At 62.6% G+C, this 26,726-nt stretch overlaps 1 protein-coding gene across 5 annotated transcripts in view; it reads left to right on the plus strand.

Annotated features, from left to right (window-relative positions):
* MAD1L1 (mitotic arrest deficient 1 like 1) overlaps positions 1-26,726 on the plus strand; it is a 318,931-nt gene that overhangs the window by 157,210 nt on the left and 134,995 nt on the right. For 2 of the 5 annotated variants that reach the window (XM_066344274.1, XM_066344273.1), the window contains exon 1: positions 24,358-24,486. The exons of the other annotated variants lie outside the window; for them this stretch is intronic. The gene's annotated coding sequence lies outside the window, so the exon portion shown is untranslated. Of the gene's footprint in view, positions 1-24,357; positions 24,487-26,726 lie in introns of those variants that run through there. 5 annotated transcript variants of the gene reach the window in all.

The raw sequence follows: 26,726 nt of genomic DNA on the forward strand, positions 1-26,726 counted from the left end.
CCTCAGTCCCCACGGTCATTGTGTGCCTGTTGAGCCAGCTGGACGTGAGGTGCTGAGGAGCAGGTGTCCTGGCCCTGACACAGATCAGACTCGGGGGCAGGAGGCCGGCAGGCAGAGAGACCAACACACGCGTGCCAGCCAGGACGGTAACACACAGAGAACTCGGGCGTCTTCCCAGGATCGGATAGCTAAGGGAGACCTGTGAGGTCACTGTTTACAGAAGGAAGACTCGGGAGAACTTGGCCTTCCTGGTGGGGAGCCGACCAGGGGACGGGCACGGAGGTGACGATGGGGCCACCGTCAGACCGGACGCACGGAAACGGGAGAGAGGGAGGTGGTGTCAGGTCTGTGCCGTCGCCAAGGGCCCCCAGGCGTTCCGGTGTGCAGGCTGCCGCCTCGGGGGGCTTCATCCGCGGACAGATGGGTGAGGCTGCATGGGGCTGGTGGGGTGGCAGGCCTGGGCATGACCGTCTGCGGGTGAGGGCTGGCAGTGTGCCGGTCCCTCTGTGGGAAGCACAGAGCTTTCCTGGGATGACACGGGTCAGGACCTTGCACTGTGGACTCGGAACGCCCCCAGGCCTGTTGTCTCTGGGGCCCGAGTGTGCTGTGGCCCACGTCGGGGTCGCTTTGTGCGTGCGCCGGCTGGGCTGGGCAGCACTCACGGCACGGTGCACAGCCCAGAAGCGCCCAGGGAGAGGCGCAGCCCCACAGGACGCCCGAGGATGGTGGAGCAGTCCCTGAGCCTTTCCCGCAGCTCCCCGTGGTGACATCTCAGGCGGTGGCAGCACAGCGCCAGGCCACGGTGCGTGGGCCTGTCTGTCGTCACACGCGGAGGCTCCTGCGAGCACCACGCAGCTGGACACAGGGCTGACCACACAGAGCCCTGCAGCTGCGCCCGCCCCCGCCCTGGTCTGCCTTCCTCCTCGGGCAGCTCTGCGTTTCCAGAACCCTAGTAAATGCAGTCATAGGCCGGTGACACCTTTAAGTTAATAGACTTTTCTTTTCTGTATGTCTCTTCCCCTGCTATTACCCCCTGTTAGGGCCCTGTTATTACCCCCTGCCCCCACCCACGCTACATTGTCACAGTTGATTAGCCTTTGTGGCTACATTGTCACAGTTGATTAACCTTTGTGGCTACATTGTCACAGTTGACAAGCCTCTGGCTGCATTGTTACTAATAAAGTCCAGAGTCCGGGTCAGGGCCCTCACTCTGCTGTCCAGTCTGTGGGTCTCAACAAGTGCCGACGTCGTGTGTCCACCACTGCGGTCACTGCCCGGCAGTCCTCTCTGTGCTGCAGCTTCCTGCCCCTGCCCAGCCCCGGCCAGCGTGGTCTTCACTGTCCCCACACTCCGCCCGTGCCAGAGCGCGGTGGGCCGGGGGTTGTACAGCAGGCCGGGCTTCACTTCCTGAGATGCAGTCAAGGCCCGCCAGGTCTCTGCACAGCTGACAGCTCATTTCTTCATCCCACCGTCTGGAGGGACCACGGTGTGTGGATCCGTCACCCTCTGGAGGACGTCTCGGTAGCTTCCAGGCCTTGGCAGTTTTACATCTGAAGTGTGTGTGCAGGTTTCTGTGGGGACGTGCCTTCACCTTAAGTGGCCTCCCTGCTCGGCCAGAGTCCCTCCGCTCTGACCGCTTTCACCCCTGCCTCCCGGGGAGTCGGGCCTCTGCCTTGTGAAGCGTGTCACACGCAGCTCTGTCCTTCCATGCACAGTCTTTGAGGTGGGGCATGTCTGTCTACGGGGAGAAAGGGCGGTGGAGCCAGACGGGGGTCGAGTCCTACGCCTGCCTCCTTGAGTGTCACCACCCTCAGAGTGACACTGGCTGTTGGCATCTTAAGTGCTCCATTGTTCGTGTTATGCCTCTGAGCACAGTTCAGAGACTCACGGGCCCTCTGGGAGCTGGACCAGGCGTGTGGGGGACCTGTCTGCACTCCTGGGTGACTCGGGGGGTTGGCTGAGGCATCACCAGCAGCAGGGCTGGGCTGCACAGGGAGTGCTCTGCTGTGAGCAGATTCCCAGCCAGCTGCACCCCAGCCTGGCGGTCCCGGGTCACGGCGCCCCATGGTCAGCCTCTTCTCCGCACTGCCGCTGTCTTGCTCCTGCCCGCCCCCCCCAGTGTGAACCTGCGTCTGGCCGCGCTCGCCCAGGGCCTGGCGCCGAGGCACGAGGCCTCTCCCCTGCGAGGGTGCAGACCATGTCCCGGCTCACTCGCGGAAGGTCACAGAGGCCGCCGGCTGTGAGGGAGCTGGGTCTCACGTAGACAGGCCGTCGGCTCGCTTGGTCTGCCTGGGCTGCTCACGGGGTGGCCCCTGCCCCAGGAAGCTCGCTTTGGCTCCCCCTCCTCTGAGGGCGGCCCCACCAGGTGGGCCTTGCCTGTGTAGGGCACAGCCGGCTGGCCGCCGGTGCTGGCTGGACGTGTAATCAGCTGGGCCCTGGGCTCTGGCCTGGGCTTCGTTCCTTAGACAGCGCCAGGCCGGCGTGTGCAGCGTGACTCCCCAGGCCGCGGGTCCTTCCAGAGCCTCCTAGAGACGGCGTCTGCGGTGGACTCGGTCTCGGAAACATCCCGTGCCTGTCAGCGTGTCCACAGCTCCGAGAAACCTGCAGGCAGGACGAGGCTGGACCTGCAGGGTGTGCAGGGCTGGCAGATCTGGGCTTCGTTTGCAATTCTAATTCGTTGTTTGTGGTTTTCCCACATTAAATCTGGGTCTCTAACACACTGCATTGACGTGTCTTGTCGAGTGTGTTGTCCTCACAGCCTCAGCGAGTGCGGCCCGGGCTCACCCCTCTCTCCCCAGGCCCACGTCCCGAGGCATCCGAGGTGGGGGGCCGAGCCCTTAACCTGGGGAGGCTGCCGTCGCCAGGAGCAGGCCCTGGCTCCGCGGGAGGGGACGGAGGCCCAGGTGGGGCAGGGCCCTGGGTCCAGGGGAAGGGACGGAGGCCCAGGTGGGGCAGGGCCCTGCGTCCAGGGGAGGGGACGGAGGCCCAGGTGGGGCAGGGCCCTGGGTCCAGGGGAAGGGACGGAGGCCCAGGTGGGGCAGGGCCCTGCGTCCAGGGGAGGGGACGGAGGCCCAGGTGGGACAGGGCCCTGGCTCCGCAGGAGGGGACGGAGGCCCAGGTGGGGCAGGGCCCTGGGTCCAGGGGAAGGGATGGAGGTCCAGGTGGGGCAGGGCCCTGCGTCCAGGGGAGGGGACGGAGGCCCAGGTGGGACAGGGCCCTGGCTCCGCGGGAGGGGACGGAGGCCCAGGTGGGGCAGGGCCCTGGCTCCGCGGGAGGGGACGGAGGCCCAGGTGGGGCAGGGCCCTGCGTCCAGGGGAGGGGACGGAGGCCCAGGTGGGGCAGGGCCCTGCGTCCAGGGGAGGGGACGGAGGCCCAGGTGGGGCAGGGCCCTGCGTCCAGGGGAGGGGACGGAGGCCCAGGTGGGGCAGGGCCCTGCGTCCAGGGGAAGGGACGGAGGCCCAGGTGGGGCAGGGCCCTGGCTCCGCGGGAGGGGACGGAGGCCCAGGTGGGGCAAGGCCTTGCCGGATGCATCCCCTGGCCCAGCGTCTCCACCACAGCACAGGGTGCCCACGCCCGCGTGTGCCGCAGGTGCATCCGCGGAGTCTGAGGGCATCCGGCAGGCCTGGGAGGACCGGGCTGTGCGAGCCGCCAATGTCCTTGTTTATGACTTAAAACCCGTCCCGCCGTTGTGGGGACTTGTTCTCCCTTTAACTCAATTTCGAAGAAATCCAAATCTTTGAATAACCTTCATCCTGAAAGGAAAGGAAGTTTGCTGCAGGTGAAAATTGATGGTCACGCTCAGACACGGTTCCCCGCCAGGCAGCCTCTTGAGTGTTACAGCTAAAAATAGCCTCCGCGTCCTGCTGCTGCTTGAATTGTCTCCAAGCCACTCGGAGATCATCTCAGAGATGGGAGGATGCCGCTTCTGCCCTTGGCCTGGCTGGCCGTGGAGGACCAGGGCAGTGTCTGCGGTGCGCTGGACAGCCCTGTCCCTGACCTCTGTCCCCAGACCGTCCTCGGGCGAGGTGCCCCCAGGCAGGGCTGACCTGAGGAGCCAGTGGGCGTGGCAGAGTGCGTGTGGTGGTGCCCAGCCCCGTGGGGTGTGCGGCTCTCTTGTTCGCCTGGTGCGGGGTTCTTAACCGGCACCTCCGTTGCTGTCACTCAGCATCCCACAGCCGGCCCCACACAGCTCAGCAGAAGTGTCCAAACGGGCCCGCATTTTCAAAACAGGTGCCGCAGAGCTGGCCACCCGGCTCTGTGCTGGGCCTTTGCATGTGGATGGTTACCGCCCTTCACAGTTTACCTTCTAGTAGGTGCATGTAGAGTACCCGGCCTGGGAGCTGGGCAGGCAGGTGCTCAGGGACAGCGGGGCTGCAGGGGCTCACTGTTTCCAGGGTGTCTTCCTGGCACTCCTGTTCACGAGTGCTCTAGATTCTAGAGTCTAGAAGGCCTCCTGATTAGTGCTTGCAGAGTGTCTTCCTGACACTCCTGCTCACGAGTGCTCTAGATTCTAGAGTCTAGAAGGCCTCCTGATTAGTGCTTGCAGAGTGTCTTCCTGACACTCCTGCTCACGAGTGCTCTAGATTCTAGAGTCTAGAAGGCCTCCTGGTTAGTGCTTGCAGAGTGTCTTCCTGGCACTCCTGCTCACGAGTGCTCTAGATTCTAGAGTCTAGAAGGCCTCCTGGTTAGTGTTTGCAGAGTGTCTTCCTGGCACTCCTGTTCACGAGTGCTCTAGATTCTAGAGTCTAGAAGGCCTCCTGATTAGTGCTTGCAGAGTGTCTTCCTGACACTCCTGCTCACGAGTGCTCTAGATTCTAGAGTCTAGAAGGCCTCCTGATTAGTGCTTGCAGAGTGTCTTCCTGACACTCCTGCTCACGAGTGCTCTAGATTCTAGAGTCTAGAAGGCCTCCTGGTTAGTGCTTGCAGAGTGTCTTCCTGGCACTCCTGCTCACGAGTGCTCTAGATTCTAGAGTCTAGAAGGCCTCCTGGTTAGTGTTTACAGAGTGTCTTCCTGGCACTCCTGCTCACGAGTGCTCTAGATTCTAGAGTCTAGAAGGCCTCCTGGTTAGTGCTTGCAGAGTGTCTTCCTGGCACTCCTGCTCACGAGTGCTCTAGATTCTAGAGTCTAGAAGGCCTCCTGGTTAGTGTTTGCAGAGTGTCTTCCTGGCACTCCTGTTCACGAGTGCTCTAGATTCTAGAGTCTAGAAGGCCTCCTGATTAGTGCTTGCAGAGTGTCTTCCTGACACTCCTGCTCACGAGTGCTCTAGATTCTAGAGTCTAGAAGGCCTCCTGATTAGTGCTTGCAGAGTGTCTTCCTGACACTCCTGCTCACGAGTGCTCTAGATTCTAGAGTCTAGAAGGCCTCCTGGTTAGTGCTTGCAGAGTGTCTTCCTGGCACTCCTGCTCACGAGTGCTCTAGATTCTAGAGTCTAGAAGGCCTCCTGGTTAGTGTTTACAGAGTGTCTTCCTGGCACTCCTGCTCACGAGTGCTCTAGATTCTAGAGTCTAGAAGGCCTCCTGGTTAGTGCTTGCAGAGTGTCTTCCTGGCACTCCTGCTCACGAGTGCTCTAGATTCTAGAGTCTAGAAGGCCTCCTGGTTAGTGTTTGCAGAGTGTCTTCCTGGCACTCCTGTTCACGAGTGCTCTAGATTCTAGAGTCTAGAAGGCCTCCTGATTAGTGCTTGCAGAGTGTCTTCCTGACACTCCTGCTCACGAGTGCTCTAGATTCTAGAGTCTAGAAGGCCTCCTGATTAGTGCTTGCAGAGTGTCTTCCTGACACTCCTGCTCACGAGTGCTCTAGATTCTAGAGTCTAGAAGGCCTCCTGGTTAGTGCTTGCAGAGTGTCTTCCTGGCACTCCTGCTCACGAGTGCTCTAGATTCTAGAGTCTAGAAGGCCTCCTGGTTAGTGTTTACAGAGTGTCTTCCTGGCACTCCTGCTCACGAGTGCTCTAGATTCTAGAGTCTAGAAGGCCTCCTGGTTAGTGTTTACAGAGTGTCTTCCTGGCACTCCTGCTCACGAGTGCTCTAGATTCTAGTCTAGAAGGCCTCCTGATTAGTGCTTGCAGAGTGTCTTCCTGACACCCCTGCTCACGAGTGCTCTAGATTTCAGAGTCTAGAAGGCCTCCTGATTAGTGCTTGCAGAGTGTCTTCCTGACACCCCTGCTCACGAGTGCTCTAGATTCTAGAGTCTAGAAGGCCTCCTGGTTAGTGCTTGCAGAGTGTCTTCCTGGCACCCCTGCTCACGAGTGCTCTAGATTCTAGAGTCTAGAAGGCCTCCTGGTTAGTGCTTGCAGAGTGTCTTCCTGACACCCCTGCTCACGAGTGCTCTAGATTCTAGAGTCTAGAAGGCCTCCTGGTTAGTGCTTGCAGAGTGTCTTCATGGCACTCCTGCTCACGAGTGCTCTAGATTCTAGAGTCTAGAAGGCCTCCTGATTTGTGCTTGCAGAGTGTCTTCCTGGCACTCCTGCTCACGAGTGCTCTAGATTCTAGAGTCTAGAAGGCCTCCTGGTTAGTGCTTGCAGAGTGTCTTCCTGACACTCCTGCTCACGAGTGCTCTAGATTCTAGAGTCTAGAAGGCCTCCTGGTTAGTGCTTGCAGAGTGTCTTCCTGGCACTCCTGCTCACGAGTGCTCTAGATTCTAGAGTCTAGAAGGCCTCCTGGTTAGTGCTTGCAGAGTATCTTCCTGGCACTCCTGCTCACGAGTGCTCTAGATTCTAGAGTCTAGAAGGCCTCCTGGTTAGTGCTTGCAGAGTATCTTCCTGGCACTCCTGCTCACGAGTGCTCTAGATTCTAGAGTCTAGAAGGCCTCCTGGTTAGTGCTTGCAGAGTGTCTTCCTGACACCCCTGCTCACGAGTGCTCTAGATTCTAGAGTCTAGAAGGCCTCCTGGTTAGTGCTTGCAGAGTGTCTTCCTGACACCCCTGCTCACGAGTGCTCTAGATTCTAGAGTCTAGAAGGCCTCCTGGTTAGTGCTTGCAGAGTGTCTTCCTGACACCCCTGCTCACGAGTGCTCTAGATTCTAGAGTCTAGAAGGCCTCCTGGTTAGTGCTTGCAGAGTGTCTTCCTGGCACTCCTGCTCACGAGTGCTCTAGATTCTAGAGTCTAGAAGGCCTCCTGGTTAGTGCTTGCAGAGTGTCTTCCTGACACTCCTGCTCACGAGTGCTCTAGATTCTAGTCTAGAAGGCCTCCTGGTTAGTGTTTGCAGAGTGTCTTCCTGACACTCCTGCTCACAAGTGCTCTAGATTCTAGAGTCTAGAAGGCCTCCTGGTTAGTGCTTGCAGAGTGTCTTCCTGACACTCCTGCTCATGAGTGCTCTAGATTCTAGAGTCTAGAAGGCCTCCTGGTTAGTGCTTGCAGAGTGTCTTCCTGGCACTCCTGCTCACGAGTGCTCTAGATTCTAGTCTAGAAGGCCTCCTGGTTAGTGTTTGCAGAGTGTCTTCCTGGCACTCCTGCTCACGAGTGCTCTAGATTCTAGAGTCTAGAAGGCCTCCTGGTTAGTGCTTGCAGAGTGTCTTCCTGACACCCCTGCTCACGAGTGCTCTAGATTCTAGAGTCTAGAAGGCCTCCTGGTTAGTGCTTGCAGAGTGTCTTCCTGACACTCCTGCTCACGAGTGCTCTAGATTCTAGAGTCTAGAAGGCCTCCTGGTTAGTGCTTGCAGAGTGTCTTCCTGGCACCCCTGCTCACGAGTGCTCTAGATTGTAGTCTAGAAGGCCTCCTGATTAGTGCTTGCAGAGTGTCTTCCTGGCACCCCTGCTCACGAGTGCTCTAGATTGTAGAGTCTAGAAGGCCTCCTGGTTAGTGCTTGCAGAGTGTCTTCCTGGCACTCCTGCTCACGAGTGCTCTAGATTCTAGAGTCTAGAAGGCCTCCTGGTTAGTGCTTGCAGAGTGTCTTCCTGGCACTCCTGCTCACGAGTGCTCTAGATTCTAGAGTCTAGAAGGCCTCCTGGTTAGTGCTTGCAGAGTGTCTTCCTGGCACTCCTGCTCACGAGTGCTCTAGATTCTAGAGTCTAGAAGGCCTCCTGGTTAGTGCTTGCAGAGTGTCTTCCTGACACTCCTGCTCACGAGTGCTCTAGATTCTAGAGTCTAGAAGGCCTCCTGGTTAGTGCTTGCAGAGTGTCTTCCTGGCACTCCTGCTCACGAGTGCTCTAGATTCTAGAGTCTAGAAGGCCTCCTGGTTAGTGCTTGCAGAGTGTCTTCCTGGCACTCCTGCTCACGAGTGCTCTAGATTCTAGAGTCTAGAAGGCCTCCTGATTAGTGCTTGCAGAGTGTCTTCCTGACACTCCTGCTCACGAGTGCTCTAGATTCTAGAGTCTAGAAGGCCTCCTGGTTAGTGCTTGCAGAGTGTCTTCCTGACACTCCTGCTCACGAGTGCTCTAGATTCTAGAGTCTAGAAGGCCTCCTGATTAGTGCTTGCAGAGTGCCTTCCTGTGGCAGGCGTGTCTGCAGCTGGGGTCCGCACCGTGCCCAGGACAGGTCGGAGACGGCTCCGCAGTGTCCAGCTCAGGCCTCGGTGCCTCCTGTGTCCCCACCCCAGCGTCTGGCAGTGGGGCGTCAGTGCACGCGTGTGTGATGGCATGTGCGTGCCGTGTGTGCACACGTGAGCACGTGTACAGTACATGTCTGTGTGTGTGCGTGCGGGAGTGCCTCAGATGAGTGTATGTTTCCCCCTGGACAGCCGGCTGTTTTCTGCACTGTAGCTGCTTTTCCCACGAGCCTCTCACGGAACATTGGGCCCTGCGGACGAGGACCAGCCCTGGCCACTGTAACAGTTATTAAACAGCAATCAGGCAAGATCTGTATTTACAGACGCAGAGCGCGCCTTGGCTGGTTGGGATTAAATACCATCCATCATCAAACGGAAAACAGTCAAGTGCAGGGAGCGCGGTTTGCAGTCAATATTCTGTTGGCTAACTTTGCTCGTGAGGATCCAGACTGCCCGACACAGCACCGAGGAGGAGGGGAGGCCCCCCAGCACTGTCCCTGAACTGGGCTGCTGGTCCCTGAGGGTTTACGGTGTCACTCGAGGTGACAGGATGTTTGTTCTGCACCTGACGCTCTGGCTGTGGGTCAGGGCAAGGGGCCGGTTGGGTCTCTGCAGAATTCTAATTGTTTTGCTAAAAGAGCATTTCCAGCTTTGCCCTGTGTCCGGAGAAGGAGATCATAGGAATGACATCGGCCTGCAGCACCCGGGGGCTGGGGAGGAGGAGGGGCAGTGCAGCTTGGGGGTGCCCGGGTGTGTGGCGGAGGGGAGCTGGGCAGCTGGGATGAGTAGGTGTGTGTGTGCACAGCGGGCCATGCAGGGTGCTGACTTCGCACCGGCACGCCTCTGCTCCGGAGGTCTGCGGGCAGCGAGGCAGGGGTCCCACACCCAGTGCCTGCCCGGGACCACCTGTGTCCTAGTGGCCTGGAGGCTTTCAGAGACAGATTGTAGGTCTGGGACCGGGGGTTAGCGTGGCAAACAGCCAGGGTTGGGCCAGGGACCGGGAGCCTGGCTGGAGGGAGCTGTCCAGCACTGAGAGGCCGCAGACAGCTGTGCCCACACTCCTCCCTGTGCGGCAGGAACCAGAGCCCAGGTGGTCGTGAGGGGCTGTGTGTTCTTGGGGGGCTGCTGGCCTCCTGGGACCCTGGGGGGATGTTTGCACTCACTGTTAGCTGTGTCTGTCCCGTGCTCTCGAGAGCTCAGGGCTTGAGCATGGGGCCAGGCCTCCCTGAGGAGCACCGGAGCCAGCCTCTCAGGGGTCCGTCTGGCTGAGGACTGAGCGCTTCAGGTGACAAATGGCTCCTTGTCCTCCGAAGGATTCAGTTAGACTCCAGTCCCAGTAAGTGACACTCTTTTTTCTGGGCTTCCTCGGGGCTCTCTAATAAGCTTTCGTAAAGGGCTTTATCCACAGCTTTATGGAAGTCTCTAAATAAATTAGATCCACCGGTTGGCCTTTGCCAGTGATTTTTATTAACCTCCGGTTAAAGAAATATCGCTGGTTACAGAAGCATGATTTATTCCTGTACGAGGCAGCCTCACTGAGCGAACTCAGGAGGCCGCAGGGGATGGCGCTGTCAGTGCCCAGCGCCAGGCTGCGGTGGGGCGCCAGGAGGAGGGCGCTTGGGGGCGGGAGGGCTCCCTGCCATGTGACGTGGCGGGGCTGGAGACCCCTCTTCCGGCGTCCCCGTCAGGAGCACTGAGCTCTGCTGTGGCCGCGTGCAGTGGGATTGTCTGGCCTGACCGTCAGGAACCACTGGTGTCCCCGGACAGGGCCTGTCCCAGGAGCCCCGAGCCTGGAGACAGTGCAGACTGCAGAGGGCGCAGGTCGGGGGGCAGCGGGACCTTGTGACCCCTGGCTCCCCGGGAGACAGTGCAGAGTGTAGAGGGTGCAGGTCGGGGGGCAGCGGGACCTTGTGATCCCTGGCTCCCCGGGAGACAGTGCAGACTGCAGAGGGCGCAGGTCGGGGGGCAGCGGGACCTTGTGACCCCTGGCTCCCCGGGAGACAGTGCAGACTGCAGAGGGCGCAGGTCGGGGGGCAGCGGGACCTTGTGACCCCTGGCTCCCCGGGAGACAGTGCAGAGTGTAGAGGGTGCAGGTCGGGGGTCAGAGGGACCTTGTGATCCCTGGCTCCCCGGGAGACAGTGCAGAGTGTAGAGGGCGCAGGTCGGGGGTCAGCGGGACCTTGTGACCCCTGGCTCCCCGGGAGACAGTGCAGAGTGTAGAGGGCGCAGGTCAGGGGTAAGAGGGACCTTGTGATCCCTGGCTCCCCGGGAGACAGTGCAGAGTGTAGAGGGCGCAGGTCAGGGGTAAGAGGGACCTTGTGATCCCTGGCTCCCCGGGAGACAGTGCAGAGTGTAGAGGGTGCAGGTCGGGGGTCAGTGGGACCTTGTGATCCCTGGCTCCCCGGGAGACAGTGCAGAGTGTAGAGGGCGCAGGTCGGGGGTCAGCGGGACCTTGTGACCCCTGGCTCCCCGGGAGACAGTGCAGAGTGTAGAGGGTGCAGGTCGGGGGTCAGTGGGACCCTGTGATCCCTGGCTCCCCGGGAGACGGTGCAGAGTGTAGAGGGCGCAGGTCAGGGGTCAGAGGGACCTTGTGATCCCTGGCTCCCCGGGAGACGGTGCAGAGTGTAGAGGGCGCAGGTCAGGGGTCAGCGGGACCTTGTGATCCCTGGCTCCCCGGGAGACAGTGCAGAGTGTAGAGGGCACAGGTCAGGGGTCAGCGGGACCTTGTGACCCCTGGCTCCCCGGGAGACGGTGCAGAGTGTAGAGGGCACAGGTCAGGGGTCAGCGGGACCTTGTGACCCCTGGCTCCCCGGGAGACAGTGCAGACTGCAGAGGGCGCAGGTCAGGGGTCAGCGGCCCTCCTTGTGATCCCTGGGTCCCCGGGAGACAGTGCAGAGTGTAGAGGGCGCAGGTCGGGGGTCAGCGGGACCTTGTGACCCCTGGCTCCCCGGGAGACAGTGCAGAGTGTAGAGGGCGCAGGTCGGGGGTCAGCGGGACCTTGTGACCCCTGGCTCCCCGGGAGACAGTGCAGAGTATAGAGGGCACAGGTCAGGGGTCAGCGGGACCTTGTGACCCCTGGCTCCCCGGGAGACAGTGCTGCAGTCAGCAGCCTGGGTTCAGAGTCTGGATCTACCAGCCATGCAGCTCGGGGCCGGTGACCTTCCCCTCAGAGCTTCTGCTTCCTCTGAGACTCAGCAGACAGACAGTGGGCCCTGCACGGCACCTGCTCACAGTGATGCCCACTCTGTCCCTTTAGCTTTCCTCAGCGGAATCGTGGCACAGTGGCTGCAGAAAAACAAATGTGCCCTTCACACGGAAGAGCGACGTGTGCAAGCCTCCTGCCTGGCGTGCTCCTGTGTCATGGAGGCAGGCGGCGGGTCCTGCAGAAGCGGCACCACTGGACCCCGCTCTCAGGAGGAGCTGCACGGAGGGGCTGTGGGCACCTCACCCGTCTGCCTGGTGCTGTGGGACCGGACTTGCACGCCTCGAGCTGTCTCCCGGGACCTGGGCTTGCGTGTCCAAGGCCCCGTCCCCAGAGTGTCTGTGGGCGTCTCCCTCCCAGGAGGCTTCCCACGTGGTCCAACCTGCACTCTGGGCAGAGCCGGGAGCCCTGCGCAGTCCCGGGCCCTCAGTCTCTGCCTGCGTGCTCGGCCATACTCGGCTCCCTCTGGCTCCCTCGTCCTCGGGGGAGTGGAGCTGCAGGGCCTGCTCATGGGGCTGTGGGCAGGGTGAGCTTCGTCTAGACGGGCTCCGCTCCGAACAGGCCGGCAGGCGCATCTGCTGCGCTCGGGGTCATCCCCACGTGCCCGTTCTGCCGGCCTCGGACGCCCCCACCACCCCGCACTGCTCATGTGTCCCGCGGCCACACTGTGGTCAGGGACGAGCTCAGAGCCTGGCCACAGAGTGAGGTGTGCTGTGTCCTCAGTGGCTGGTCTTTCTTGGCCTTGTCCTCAGTGGTTCAGTGGCCGTGGGGTCAGCACTGCTGCTGTCTGAGCAGGGTGGGTGTCACAGGGTAAGTGTGGCCGAGCAGGACACATACCCTGGAGCTCCCCGGGGGGCGCTGACCCCTCATGTTCCAGGGTGAGGCTGGGGCCCATGTGCAGGGCTGCTGTGAGGACCGCTGTGACCAGGAGCAGTGCCAGCGGGGGACCCAGCTGCCCGCCCCGCCTCAGTCCACGCAGGCTTGGCCGAGTGCAGCACCCCTGAGTCCCAGGTGACAGTCCCACCCAGCACATTGTGGGCCAGATGCCCACACGTCACTTTGCCGGCCCGGCAGGACACGGGGAGGCCCCAAGGAGGGCCGGGAGAGCGGTCAGTGGCGGGGATTGAAGTTAATCACAGAGAACCTCCTTGCCTTCACTGCCCGTGTCTGCAGCTATTTCCGTGCCAGTGCAGCCCAGCCACCGAGGACGAGCACGGTGTCAGCGCCGGAGCCTCGGCAGGCGGGCCGTGTGGGGAGCACGGGCTGTGACCCCAGGGGCAGGAGACACCGTCAGGTCAGGGCACTGCCTCTCCTCACAGTGCTCTCTGCACTGCCTGTGGCCGACCTGGGCTTTCGCTATGAGAGGCTGCGTCTTAGGCGGCGTAATTGATGCATCTTGCATGCTGATGTCTCTGCACAAGCAGCTCTGCAAACACAGAGAATGCGGAGAGGAGGCGCCAGCTTTCTGGGCCGGCGCTGTCTCCCCAGGAGCCCCTCTTCCCGGATGAGGGCACCTCAGCTCCGAGGGTCAGCCGGCGCTGTCCCCGGCTCTCGGCACCCCTGTTGGGAGGACATGCAGGCACAGCGTGGACGGGGCGATGAAGGGACCTCGGCACCGTCATGGGGTCCTTCCGGGGGCAGGGCTCCGAGGCCTTGGTTTGAGGTGTCGGGGGGGGTGTCTCCTCACAGGACAGACCCCCCCAGCAGCTGTTCTGGGGCCTGTACTGACCTCTGCTGGTGTGGATGCCATCTCTGGGGGGGCATTGGTGGCAGGTCGGCCGGGGAGGGTGGGCGCCACCGCAAGCCTCTCGCTCAGCCCCGCCCGCTGTGCACACTGGTGGCAGGTCGGCCGGGGAGGGTGGGCGTCACAGCAAGCCTCTCGCTCAGCCCCGCCCGCTGTGCATACTGGTGGCAGGGGCGTCTTTGCAGTGGGGAAGGGCACTGCTTCCTCGGGCAGAGGGGGCCGAGTGACCCGTCCTCGTCTGCTGTCATTCACGCGGTCGAGGGCTCCTCGTGAGCCGGGGCTCTGCTAGGCACCGTTTAGTTACCAGACGAGCTCTCAGGGTCACACCTCACACAGTGCCCAGGTACCGGGGGGTGCTGGCCCTGGCTGCGTGGGTGGCTTTGAAGAGCCACCAGGACTTCTGTTCCGGGAGACGTAGGAGGCAGACTGTCCCCTCTTCCTTTTGCTTAATACGACTGGAGACCCCGGGTGTCACGTGTAAATCAAACACTGGAGACTTGGAGGGGGAGGGAGGCTGGGGGCCTGGGAACCCAAGAAGCAGCTCGGGCCGAGTGTTCCTGTGGTTCCCGACTCCGAGCCGAAGGAGTCTCAGCCCAGAGGTGCCATCGTGCAGACCACAGGGGCCCTGGCCAAAGGCCGGAAGCTGTCCTCGCTGGACAGAACAGTTAGGACAGTGAGGGGACTGCAGAACTGAGATAAAGACATAGTGGATGAGCCAGTAGTAGACGAGGGAACAGAGGAAGGAGTGGACGCCCTGCAGAGAGAACAGTGGACACAGCCAACCTGAGCGACAGAGCGGGGGAAACGCCGGGGCCTCCGGGACCTGGGGTCCCACAGCGCTGACGCCGCGTCCCAGAGACAGCGGGGAGGTGGTGGATGGGGCCTCCAGGACCTGGGGTCCCACAGCGCTGATGCCACGTCCCACAGACAGCAGGGAGGTGGTGGGCGGGGCCTCCGGGACCCGGGGGTCCCACAGCGCTGACGCCACGTCCCACAGACAGTGGGGAGGTGGGGGGCGGGGCCTCCGGGACCCGGGGGTCCCACAGCGCTGATGCCGCGTCCCACAGACAGCGGGGAGGTGGTGGGCGGGGCCTCCGGGACCCGGGGGTCCCACAGCGCTGACGGCGCGTCCCAGAGACAGCGGGCAGGTGGAGGGGCACTCCCTGACCTGCGACAGCTGTTCAGCTGCTGCTTCTTCCCGGGTCCGTTCTGGTGGTCGGGAGTGAGCTCATTGTACGTAGGTGATGTCGTGTGCGCGTGCGAGGGTGGACAGCCCTCCTTTAGAACCACTTTGGCGTGGTGATGCTGGCGACACCGTCTCCTCTTCCATTCTCGCCTTTCTTAATCGGAAACTTTTTTTGAGGAGGGCAGTCAGTCTGGCTAATGGTTGATCAATTTTATTGATCTTTTCAAAGCACCAGCGTTTGGCTCAGCTGATTTTCTCTATTGTTTCTTCCACTTTCTATTCATGCCGTAGCTCCAGGCTTGTCGTCTGGGTCCCGCCGGCTTTGGGTCAGCTGCCACTTGAGAAAGAACCAAAAGCATTTCAGTGGGAGGAAGGGAATCTTTCCACAGACGGTGCTGGGGCAGCTGGACATCCAGACAGAAAGTGACCCTCGCGCGAAACCCCACACTTGGTACAAAGATTAACTCAAATGAATCACAGTTAATTGCAAAACATAAGAGTATAAAACAGCTTCAGAACTAAGAGGAAAGTCTTCAGGCAAGGAGTTCTCGGGAGTGTCACCGAGTGTGGTCTGTTCAAAGAAAGCCTGACGGGGCGGGTGTTGTGAAAACTAAAGCCCTTTGCTCTGGGAGAGACGGGCCCTGGGAGAGGTGGGTGGGGAGGTGCAGACCTGGGGGGTTTGTGAGCGGAGCACGGGGGAGCTCTGCACACGCAGCCGTGAGGAGTCTCGTCAGAAAACGGGACGAGAGCTGTGTGTGAAGGGCACGTGAGCGTCGGCGCCACTGGGTCGGGGTGCAGTGAGCACCACCACCAGGTGCGCCGCGCCGCTGCACAGTGCTGCCGAGGACACAGGGTGGGCTCCCCACCCTCGCAGGCGGGAGTGTCAGGTGGTCGGTACTCAGAAAGTGCTCCCACAGCTTGTTGAGGGCTGGACTGCAGCGACCCTGTGACCCAGCAGCTGCCCTCTGGGCACTCCTCCCATAGACACAGAGCCGACGTCCAGGCACAGGCCTGTCCAGGACTGTCCAGCAGCGTTCTGTGTGGGGAGGCGCTCTCCTCCGGCCGGGCGTTGGACGTGGTGGCGCAGCCACTGGGTTGGAGTTGGCTGGACCCGGCGGACTGTCCCCCACCAGCTCTCCCAGCCTCCTGTCTCCTCCCCCACGCTGGTCCTGGCGTTTCTGTCCTCGGGGTGCTGGCGTGGGGGTCGGCTCCCGCAGAGTGTGTCCCCTCTGGAGCCCGGGCCCGCGGGCAGCAGCAGCAGTGTTGAAAGGGGGTCAGGGGCGCCCGCTCCTGCTGGGTTTCAGGCTTGGCACCTGCACAGGGGCGGGCTGGCTGCTGCCTGACCCTGCAAAGCCCACAGCGCCGCTCTCCCTCCTGGACTGAGAGAGGACCCTGTGGAGAGTGTGGACACCACTGGGAAGTGTGGAGAAGACATTTAAAAAGACGTGTCCCTTCACCCAGACATAGCACTGAAATCTTGTTTGTGTATTTCCTTCATTTCTGCCTCTAGCCTACCTTTCCCCTCTTGTCCACCCACCACCCACCACCCATCATCCATCCACTACCCACCCACCACCCACCACCCACCATTCATCCACTCACCCACCACCTACCATCCACTATCCACCACCCACCACTCACTCACCACCCACTATCCACCACCCATCATCCATCCACCCACCCACCACCCACCATCTACCCACCACTCACCACTCACCACCCACCACTCACCACCCACCATCCATCCACCCACCCACCACCCACCATCTACCCACCACTCACCACCCACCATCTACCCACCACTCACCACCCACCACTCACTCACCACCCACTATCCACCACCCACCATCCATCCACCCACCCACCACCCACCATCTACCCACCACTCACCACCCACCACCCACCACCCACCACCCACCACCCACCACTCACCACCCACCACTCACTCACCACCCACTATCCACCACCCACCATCCATCCACCCACCCACCATCCATCCACCCACCCACCACCCACCATCTACCCACCACTCACCACTCACCACTCACCACCCACCACTCACCACCCACCACCCACCACCCACCACCCACCCACTCACCACCCACCATCTACCCACCACTCACCACCCATCACCCACCCACCACCCACCATCTACCCACCACCCACCACTCACCACCCACCACTCACTCACCACCCACCACCCACCACCCACCACCCATCCACCCACCCACCACCCACCATCTACCCACCACTCACCACCCACCATCTACCCACCACCCACCACTCACCACCCACCACTCACCACCCACCACCCACCACTCACCACCCACCACCCACCACCCACCACTCACCACCCACCACTCACTCACCACCCACTATCCACCACCCACCATCCGTCCACCCACCCACCACCCACCATCTACCCACCACTCACCACTCACCACCCACCACTCACCACCCACCACCCACCACCCACCACCCACCACCCACCACTCACCACCCACCACTCACTCACCACCCACTATCCACCACCCACCATCCGTCCACCCACCCACCACCCACCATCTACCCACCACTCACCACTCACTACCCACCACTCACCACCCACCACTCACCACCCAGCACTCGCCCACCACCCACCACCCACCACCCACCACTCGCCCACCACTCACCACCCACCACTCACCACCCACCACTCACCCACCACTCACCACTCACCACCCACCACTCACTCACCACCCACTATCCACCACCCACCATCCATCCACCCACTCACCACCCACCATCTACCCACCACTCACCACTCACCACCCACCACTCACCACCCACCACCCACCACTCACCACCCACCACCCACCACCCACCATCCATCCACCCACCCACCACCCACCACCCACCACCCACCACCCACCACTCACCACCCACCACCCACCACCCACCACCCACCACTCACTCACCACCCACTATCCACCACCCACCATCCATCCACCCACTCACCACCCACCATCTACCCACCACTCACCACTCACCACCCACCACTCACCACCCACCACTCACTCACCACCCACCACCCACCATCCGTCCACCCACCCACCACCCACCATCTACCCACCACTCACCACCCACCATCTACCCACCACTCACCACTCACTACCCACCACTCACCACCCACCACTCGCCCACCACCCACCACCCACCACCCACCACTCGCCCACCACTCACCACCCACCACTCACCACCCACCACTCACCCACCACTCACCACTCACCCACCACTCACTCACCACCCACCATCTACCCACCACTCACCACTCACCACCCACCACTCACCACCCACCACCCACCACTCACCACCCACCACCCACCACCCACCATCCATCCACCCACCCACCACCCACCACCCACCACTCACCACCCACCACCCACCACCCACCACCCACCACCCACCGCCCACCACTCACCGCCCACCACTCACCACCCACCACTCACCACCCACCACTCACCCACCACTCACCACTCACCACCCACCACTCACTCACCACCCACTATCCACCACCCACCATCCATCCACCCACTCACCACCCACCATCTACCCACCACTCACCACTCACCACCCACCACTCACCACCCACCACCCACCACCCACCACCCACCACCCACCACTCACCACCCACCACTCACTCACCACCCACTATCCACCACCCACCATCCGTCCACCCACCCACCACCCACCATCTACCCACCACTCACCACTCACCACCCACCACTCACCACCCACCACCCACCACTCACCACCCACCACCCACCACCCACCATCCATCCACCCACCCACCCACCCACCACCCACCACCCACCACCCACCACCCACCACTCACCACCCACCACCCACCACCCACCGCCCACCACTCACCGCCCACCACTCACCACCCACCACTCACCACCCACCACTCACCCACCACTCACCACTCACCACCCACCACTCACTCACCACCCACTATCCACCACCCACCATCCATCCACCCACTCACCACCCACCATCTACCCACCACTCACCACTCACCACCCACCACTCACCACCCACCACCCACCACCCACCATCCATCCACCCACCCACCACCCACCACCCACCACCCACCACTCACCACCCACCACCCACCACCCACCACCCACCACCCACCACTCACCACCCACCACCCACCACCCACCACCCACCACCCACCGCTCACCGCCCACCACCCACCACCCACCACTCACCGCCCACCACCCACCACCCACCACCCACCCACCACTCACCGCCCACCACTCACCGCCCACCACTCACCACCCACCACTCACCACCCACCACTCACCACCCACCACCCACCCACCACTCACCCACCACTCACCACCCACCCACCACTCACCACCCACCACTCACCACCCACCCACCACCCACCATTCATCCACTTACCACCCACTATCCACCACCCACCATCCATCCACTCACCTACCACCCACCATCTACCCACCACCCACCACCCACCCACCACCCACCACCCACCACTCACCCACCACCCACTCACCCACCACTCACTACCCACCACTTACCACTACCCACCACCCACCATCCATCTACCCACCACCCACCACCCACTATCCACCACCCACCGTCCACTCACCGTCCAATCTCTAAAAATAAAACCTCAGTGCTGTATAATGTCTCTGTGCACAGATGAACCAAAATCAAACTCTTTTCTTCGTTGGAAATTTAGGCTGTTTCTATTTTTTTCATTACTTTTGCCTATGTGACCAGCATCCTTAGATGTGGTGCTGTGGTCATATCTGTAATTCACTTCTTAGGAGGTGTGTCTGGAGCTGGGACTCCGGGCGAAGGGTGGGAGCACCCTGTGGACATCGCCGGCAGGGGGGGTGCTCGTCATGTCCGCCCCACGCGCCCGAGTGTCTGCACTGCGGTCTCTGCCCCCTCGCGTAGGCACTCTTACTGCATCTTCCCTGTGGACAGCCAGTCACACTTCCTGGGGGCCTTCTGCACCAGCTGCCGGCCTCCTGTTGGGGGTCCCTGATCTTCCTGACTTGTGCACAGTTTGGGGGGCGTGTGGCTGTGTTGCCCCGATCTGACTTTCTCCTCTGGTTCTACAGTGCTGTGGGCCACACGGGGTGTTGGATGTCCTGTGGGGGGCGGGCCTTTCGCTGACTGCTCCCGCTGCCCACACGCTGAGAGCCTCTCTCGATCTGGAGAGCACGGATCCGTCTGTGTTCCCGGTGTGGGAGGTGGCGGTGGGCCCGTGGGCGGGTCATTCCATCCGGGTCTCACTTGTCTCCTTCGTGTGCCGGGCTCGCAGCAGCGCCTCGGCTGGGCGTCTGGGGACCGCCCGTCTCGTGTGCCGGCACAGAGGGCCCCCGGGGCGCGGTGCCCTGCGCTGCGGCCCTGCACCAGCCGTCCACTCCTGCGCGCCCCTTCCGACGGATGGTGTGCGGTGGCTGAGCCTTCTGAGATAGCTAGCAGCCTCCTCCTCGTGGTGGCGCTGGCCCGGTCCTGCCCCGAGGACAGGAGCACTGTGCACAGGGGACCCTGCGTGTGCGGGTGGAGCCGTCACTCAGCCCTGCGGGAGGCTGACCACTAAGGAGCAATCAGGTGTGCTTTCAAGATCGGAGCTGCGGCCCCTTGTCCGTGGGCGCCTGTGGCTCTAACCCCCCCACCCTGAGTGGCCTCAGAAGCCAGCACTTAAGGGGCTCCAGGGGGAGTCCATTACTTCAGCAGTCGGGGAGCCACGGGCAGCGGGCAGCAGCTGCAGCTCCCCCTCCCCCACCCTCAGGGCCCTGCCAGCTCTCGGCGTGCTTAGAGCTATTGCACAGGTGCGTGTGGTGCGAGGCGGGGGCAGCGGGAGAAGCCATCCATCTCGTGCCTGCTGGGCCTGGGGGCCCCAAGCTGGGGGCGAGCACAGGTGGGTCCTGTCCTCACAGGACTGTGGTCACTGAGCAGACCCTTCAGCACCGTGTCCGTGCCGGGTGCCACCTGTGAGGACAAGTGAGAGCCTGTGTCTCACCTGCCCCGCGGGAGCTGGCTCTGCAGTCGGAGGAGAGAGGGACCGTGAGGAGCTAGGAAGTTCTGACAGTGGCCAGAGAGGGGGGCAAAGAGCCAGCGTGGTCCTGGGAGCCCCGCAGGCCCCGCCCCGGGACACCCCGACGGGCGCCTGGGCGCTCAGCAGCTTGGGGACGGCGCCCCGGAGGCAGCTGGGATCAACCCAGGACGGGAGGGTGAGGCGCAGCGACCGTGTGTTCACGTGGTTTCGTAGCAAGTGGAGGACACTGCAGGGGAGGGGACCAGTCATGACCCACAGTAGCTGAGACGTAAAAGTGGCCGCCACCGACCTCGTCGTGTTCTGCGTCAGCGGTCTTATTCAGTCTTAAAGCAAGCCTGTGGGTTTGTTCTGTTCGCGGGTGAGAGAGCTGAGGCTGCGGGAGGGGGTCCCTGGCCGGTGACCCTGGAGCAACAGGGGTTTGAACCGTCTTGCCCACGGACACACAGGTTTTTTCATTCTTTTTTTTTTCTTTTTTTTTTACAGGGATAGAGAGAGAGTCAGAGAGAGGGATAGACAGGGACAGACAGACAGGAATGGAGAGAGATGAGAAGCATCAATCATCCGTTTTTTGTTGGGACTCCTTAGTTCACTGATTGATTTCTTATATGTGCCTTGACCGCGGCCTTCAGTAGACCGAGTAACCCCTTGCTCAAGTCAGCGACCTTGGGTCCAAGCTGGTGAGCTTTTTTTTTGCTCAAGGCAGATGAGCCCGCGCTCAAGCTGGTGACCTTGGGGTCTCAAACCTGGGTCCTTCCGCATCCCAGTCCGACGCTGTATCCACTACGCCACCGACTTGTCAGGCCACATGGGTTTTTTCAATAAATAGACCAGAAAGAAGTGCGAAGATGTCCTCGGTCATGGCGGTGACACCGGCTGCTGCTGCGTCACCAGTGCGGGGTGCATCGCCCTGTGAGGGACAGGAGTGGCTCCTTCACGCCGGCTTTTGTTGTGACATCCATGGCATTTCGTGTCACTTAGGACGGTCCTCACGTGGGCATCCGTGGATACATGCAACCTGCAGGTGTGGTCTTCCTTCCTGCGACTTCTGGCTCCTGGCCCTCCTTCCCCGGCTCCTGGCCCCTTTCCCTGGCTCCCGGTCCCCCCTCTCCAGCTCCTGGTCCCCCCTCCTCCGGCTCCTGGCCCCCCTCCTCCGACTGCAGAGCCAGCTCCCACGGGGCAGGTGAGACACAGGCTCTCACTTGTCCTCATCAGGTGGCACCAGGCACGGAAACGGTGCTGAAGGGTCTTTGCTCAGTGACCACAGCCCTGTGACACACGCAGCACAAGACGTGTGTTTCTCGACTGTCGTCATCGGTGGGGCTTCCAGTCGGCGTAGGCCGTTAGCTCCGTGTTTGGGGATCAGAAGTTAGACGTGAAGTTCTGACTGCTCAGGAGAGAGGTCGGTGCTCCTGACCCCGTGCTTCTCAGGGTCCGCGGTACTCACAGCCCACGCTGGTGCCCAGCCTGGGGCCTGGGGGGGTTTGGGGGGCACACATGAAGAGCCGGTGTTGCGTTCTGCCTGTCGTCTCTCCCCTGGGCCTGGCGTGGGGCCTGGCACGGGGTGGGCAGTTGAGGGTGTGTGCTGATCAGTGAGTGGCACTGCAGAGCTGGCTGTGAGCCGCTCGGTGCCCTGAGTCCGGTGCTGGCCTCAGCACGGCGTCCTGAGCCCCTGAGAGAGCACCTGGCTGTAGACGTGGGGCGCTGCTCTTGCCCCTGGAGCCAGGGGCTCTGGGCCCACGCACACATCAGTGACATTACAGGGTGGAAGGTGGGGCTCAGAGGGTGCTTCCTGAGGGTGCCTGCCCTCCCCCTTGTCTGTGCTGGAGCCGCTGTCCCTCCCGGGTGCAGCTGGGGCACCTGCCGGGCCCCCCGCGTCCCCACTGGGCCTCTGCTGGCCCCCCGCGTCCCCACTGGGCAGCTGCCGGGCCCCCCGCATCCCCACTGGGCCCTCGCCCCCTGCGTCCCCACTGGGCCTCTGCCGGGCCCCCCGCGTCCCCACTGGGCACCTGCCGGGCCCCCCGCGTCCCCACTGGGCACCTGCTGGGCCCCCCGCGTCCCCACTGGGCACCTGCCGGGCCCGGGCCCCCCGCGTCCCCACTGGGCACCTGCCGGGCCCTCGCCCCCTGTGTCCCCACTGGGCCCTCGCCCCCCGCGTCCCCACTGTGCCCTCGCCCCCCCGCGTCCCCACTGGGCCCTCGCCCCCCGCGTCCCCACTGGGCCCTGTCATGCTTCCCTTTCCTCACACCCCGCCCGGTCCTCGGAGAGCAGGCAGTCTTTCCCCTGGACGGTCCACTAGTGTGGCCCTGGGTGGGTGCCCACAGCACGCACGTGAACTGCAAGCCGCGTGCTGGACTTTGAGCCTGGGCCTGTCGCGCACGAGCTGTCCTCCGGCCTCGCTGAAGACGCCCCCGGCTGGCGGTTGTGGCTCCTCAGTCCTGCCTGGAGCTTGGCCGCTGAGTCGGGCAGGAGGGACATTTTAAATCCATGGGAGCTATTTGAGCCACGCCACGGGTCCTCGGAGATGTGGAGTCGGAGTGTTCCTGTGAGTGGAGAGGGCTGCGGTGTCTGTGTCGCGTGGGGACTGGGGCTGAGAGCCGTGCGGGGCTCTGATGGGCAGCCTGTGCCAGGCCCCACCCCGTCTGCCCCTGCGTGCCCGTCTGGGCCCCGCCCCCGTCTGCCCCTGCGTGCCCGTCTGGGCCCCGCCCCCGTCTGCGCCTGCGTGCCCGTCTGGGCCCCGCCCCCGTCTGCCCCTGCGTGCCCGTCTGCCCCTGCGTGCCCGTCTGGGCCCCGCCCCCGTCTGCCCCTGCGTGCCCGTCTGGGCCCCGCCCCCGTCTGCGCCTGCGTGCCCGTCTGGGCCCCACCCCGTCTGCCCCTGCGTGCCCGTCTGGGCCCCGCCCCCGTCTGCGCCTGCGTGCCCGTCTGGGCCCCACCCCCGTCTGCCCCTGCGTGCCCGTCTGGGCCCCGCCCCCGTCTGCCCCTGCGTGCCCGTCTGGGCATCCGTGTCGCTGCGCAGAGCTCAGCCCCTCGCCCAGCAGACCGCGGTCAGGTCTTAGCACTGTCACACGTCTTGCTGGCTTTGGGCAGGTGACTGAACTCAGCAGGCTGTGGCCCTCCTGGACGAGAGCACAGCCCGTGCTCACGGCTGTTCTGAGGGAGTGAGTGCTTCCTTCACGCTCTCGTCAGCGAGCGGAGCTTCCTGAGCGCCAGGCAGGGCCGGGCCCTGTGCTGGGGTGGACGCGGTGCAGGAGGCCAGCAGGTCCCAGGCCCTCGGTGAAGATGGCTGCTGAGACGTCCACCACGTCCCCTCTCCCTCAAGCCCGGCTTTGTAGGCAGGGACACGGAGGCTGGGCAGACAGGGGCTTCTCTGACCAGTGACCTGGCGTGTCCCTGTCTTACCTGCTCTTCCTCCTCTCTGTGCCCCTGTGACAAAGCGGACTGTGCTCACCACAGAGCCAGGCCACACCAGCAGTCACTCTGGGCCTGCGTCCCCCACTTCGGTGTCATACAGACAGACACTGCGTGGACCTCGGGGGCACGTCCCCTCCCTGGTGCCAGCAGCCCCGGCCCCTCCTTGCTTGAGCGCCAAGCTGGAGCACCAGCCCCTGGGGCCGCGCCCACACTGGCGGCTGGAGCTCAGGGACGGTGGGTGGGGGGCTTGATGCTGGGGTGTGTCACACGGACATCGGCGAGGGGGTCGGGCACCGCAGTGTGCCAGCCGAGCGCCCTGCTCCAGGAAGTCCCCTGGGCTCCGGGCTCCACTGTGGGCACCGAGGAGCTTCTCCTCAGGAGGTGTAAGTGCAGGAACACTCCTGCTGGGGAGACGGGCAGAACTCACGCGTGGGCGGGTGGGGCGGGGCGGGGCGACAAGGAAGTCAGGCAGCCTGGCCTCTGGTGACGCACAGCTGTGCCCGCTGGGGGCACAGGCACGGGCCTGTTCTTCGCACCTGGTGCCCGTGTGGGTCCATGGCAGGTGGATGAACCGGCCCGGCCCTTCCCCGCGAGGGCCGCCTGCAGGGAGGACGCACGCGAGTCCTGGACGGGGTGCCTTTCAGGTCAGGCGGCCCTGTCCCCTCACGGCTGCTCTGCACCTGGTCACCGGGCAGAAACGAGCTCCCAGGGGACTTGCTGGATGCTCACACGGTCGTCAGGATTCTCACACGATCGTCAGGATTCTTACATGGTCATCAGTACCCTGGCTGATGGAAATGGAGGGGACGAGAAACACAGAGAAGGAGGTCTTGGGAAAACAGGGATGCGGTCTAAGTCTGGGGATCAGACAGCGCGCTGGCCCTGGGAGGCGGTGGGGCCGAGCCTGGGGCCTTCCTCCTCACTCACCTGTGTGCACAGCGTGCAGAACGCTGTGGCCGGGGCCTGTCACCGTGAACCGGCACAGCAGGAAAGGTTGGACTGTGTCACTGTCCTCAGCTTGCTCTGAGCAGGGCAAGGTCTGGTTCGTTTGGAGGCATTTCTGCCAGGTGGAGGTTCCGCCCTGGTAGAGGGTGAGGCTCGACCACTGTCCTGTCCTGGACAGGTGCGCCCGGGGACACCTGGGTGAGCAGGGCGTCGTCCCCACGAGCCGGTCTCCTCACCGGGAGCCAAGCAAGCACTTGGCAACGCTTGATCCCTGTTACTGCGAGAAGTTAATAGCGTCGCATTCTGTTAGAATCGCCTCTAATTCACTCACCCTCCAGTGAACTGGCCTTTTTACTCAGCTAACTGGAGTTAATGAGTTTTGACTACTCTGAAGACTTCTGTCACTAGAGCCTTTTCCCCTCCAGCCCGGCTGTGAGCTGCGTTCTCCGGGCCTTTCCGGCGTCTGGACGTGGAGGGCGGGTGGGCCGTGCCCGCGGCCTCCCCTCTGCCTGGTCCTGTGCGGCCCCTCCGTCCTGGGGTCGTGGCTGCCGCTTCCAATGAGCCGTCAGGCCACTTGCTCCTAGTGTGTCCCTAGGGGGCTTTGGGCAGTCGGACGCCCTCAGGCCTGCAGAGGAGGGGACTTGGGCAGGAGTGACAGGCTGTTGCCAGTGCTCACGGCGGGCCTGGGGGGTGCTGGCACTCTCCCTGCTCCGTCCTCCCTGGTTCCTCTGCGTCTCACTGTAACACTGCCCCGTGACACTGTCACTCACCGGAGCACTGCTGTCCCTGCAGGTGTGGTACCTGCCTGAGTCCAGCCTGCGTTTCCCAGAGCGCCGCTGAGCCCGAGCCACCGTCATGCCCCTTGGCCGTTTGGAGACGCACGTTGGGGAAGCCTTTTCCACCCACTGCCCGTTCCTCTTTCTCCTGCTCCCTCTTCCTGATCTGTAAGGGTCCTTACATGTCCTGGGTGCTCGCCTCCGCCTCCGGTCAGGCGCGTGTGCGGAGAACGCCTCCGGTCGGGCGCGTGTGCGGAGAACGCCTCCGGTCGGGCGCGTGTGCGGAGAACGCCTCCGGTCGGGCGCGTGTGCGGGGAGCGCCTCCGGTCGGCGCGTGTGCGGAGAACGCCTTCTCAGTCTCTAGTAGTTCTTCACTCTTTAACAGAAGTTCTTAATCCTAATGAGCTCTAACTTATGCATTTTAGAAGTCCTTTAGGGCGGTCATTCTTTGTGTTCTGTTTAAGAAACCTTCGTCCACCCCAGGGTCACTGGTGTTTGTTTCAGTCATCCCCACGCGGGTGTCCGGCCACTGACCAGGTGTCCCTCTCCCCACTCCCCTGGGCCGCTCACGTCACCCACCAACTGCCCCTGGAGGCACCGGTCTGTTTCTGGACTCCAGATTGTTCCAATGGTCTGTTTCTCTCTTTTTGCCGAAACCCACGACCTTAGTTACTGAGGTTTCCTGCGTCCTGTTCTCTGGCACTGGAGCCCGCCCTCCTCGTCAGCTCCCGGCCGCTGGGCTGAGCATGGCCCTGTGTTTTCCTCCCCAGTTCGGGGCCGGCCTGGCTGTGCCCACCAGTAGCCTGATGGGCTTTTTCTTGGGAATGCGTTGGTTCAATGGCATCTTTATGACAGCAGCTCCTCTAGTTCATGAACTCAGGCACGCTACCCCACGTGGAAGC

The sequence above is a fragment of the Saccopteryx leptura genome, chromosome 6, assembly GCF_036850995.1.
Source record: "Saccopteryx leptura isolate mSacLep1 chromosome 6, mSacLep1_pri_phased_curated, whole genome shotgun sequence".
Taxonomy (NCBI): domain Eukaryota; kingdom Metazoa; phylum Chordata; class Mammalia; order Chiroptera; family Emballonuridae; genus Saccopteryx; species Saccopteryx leptura.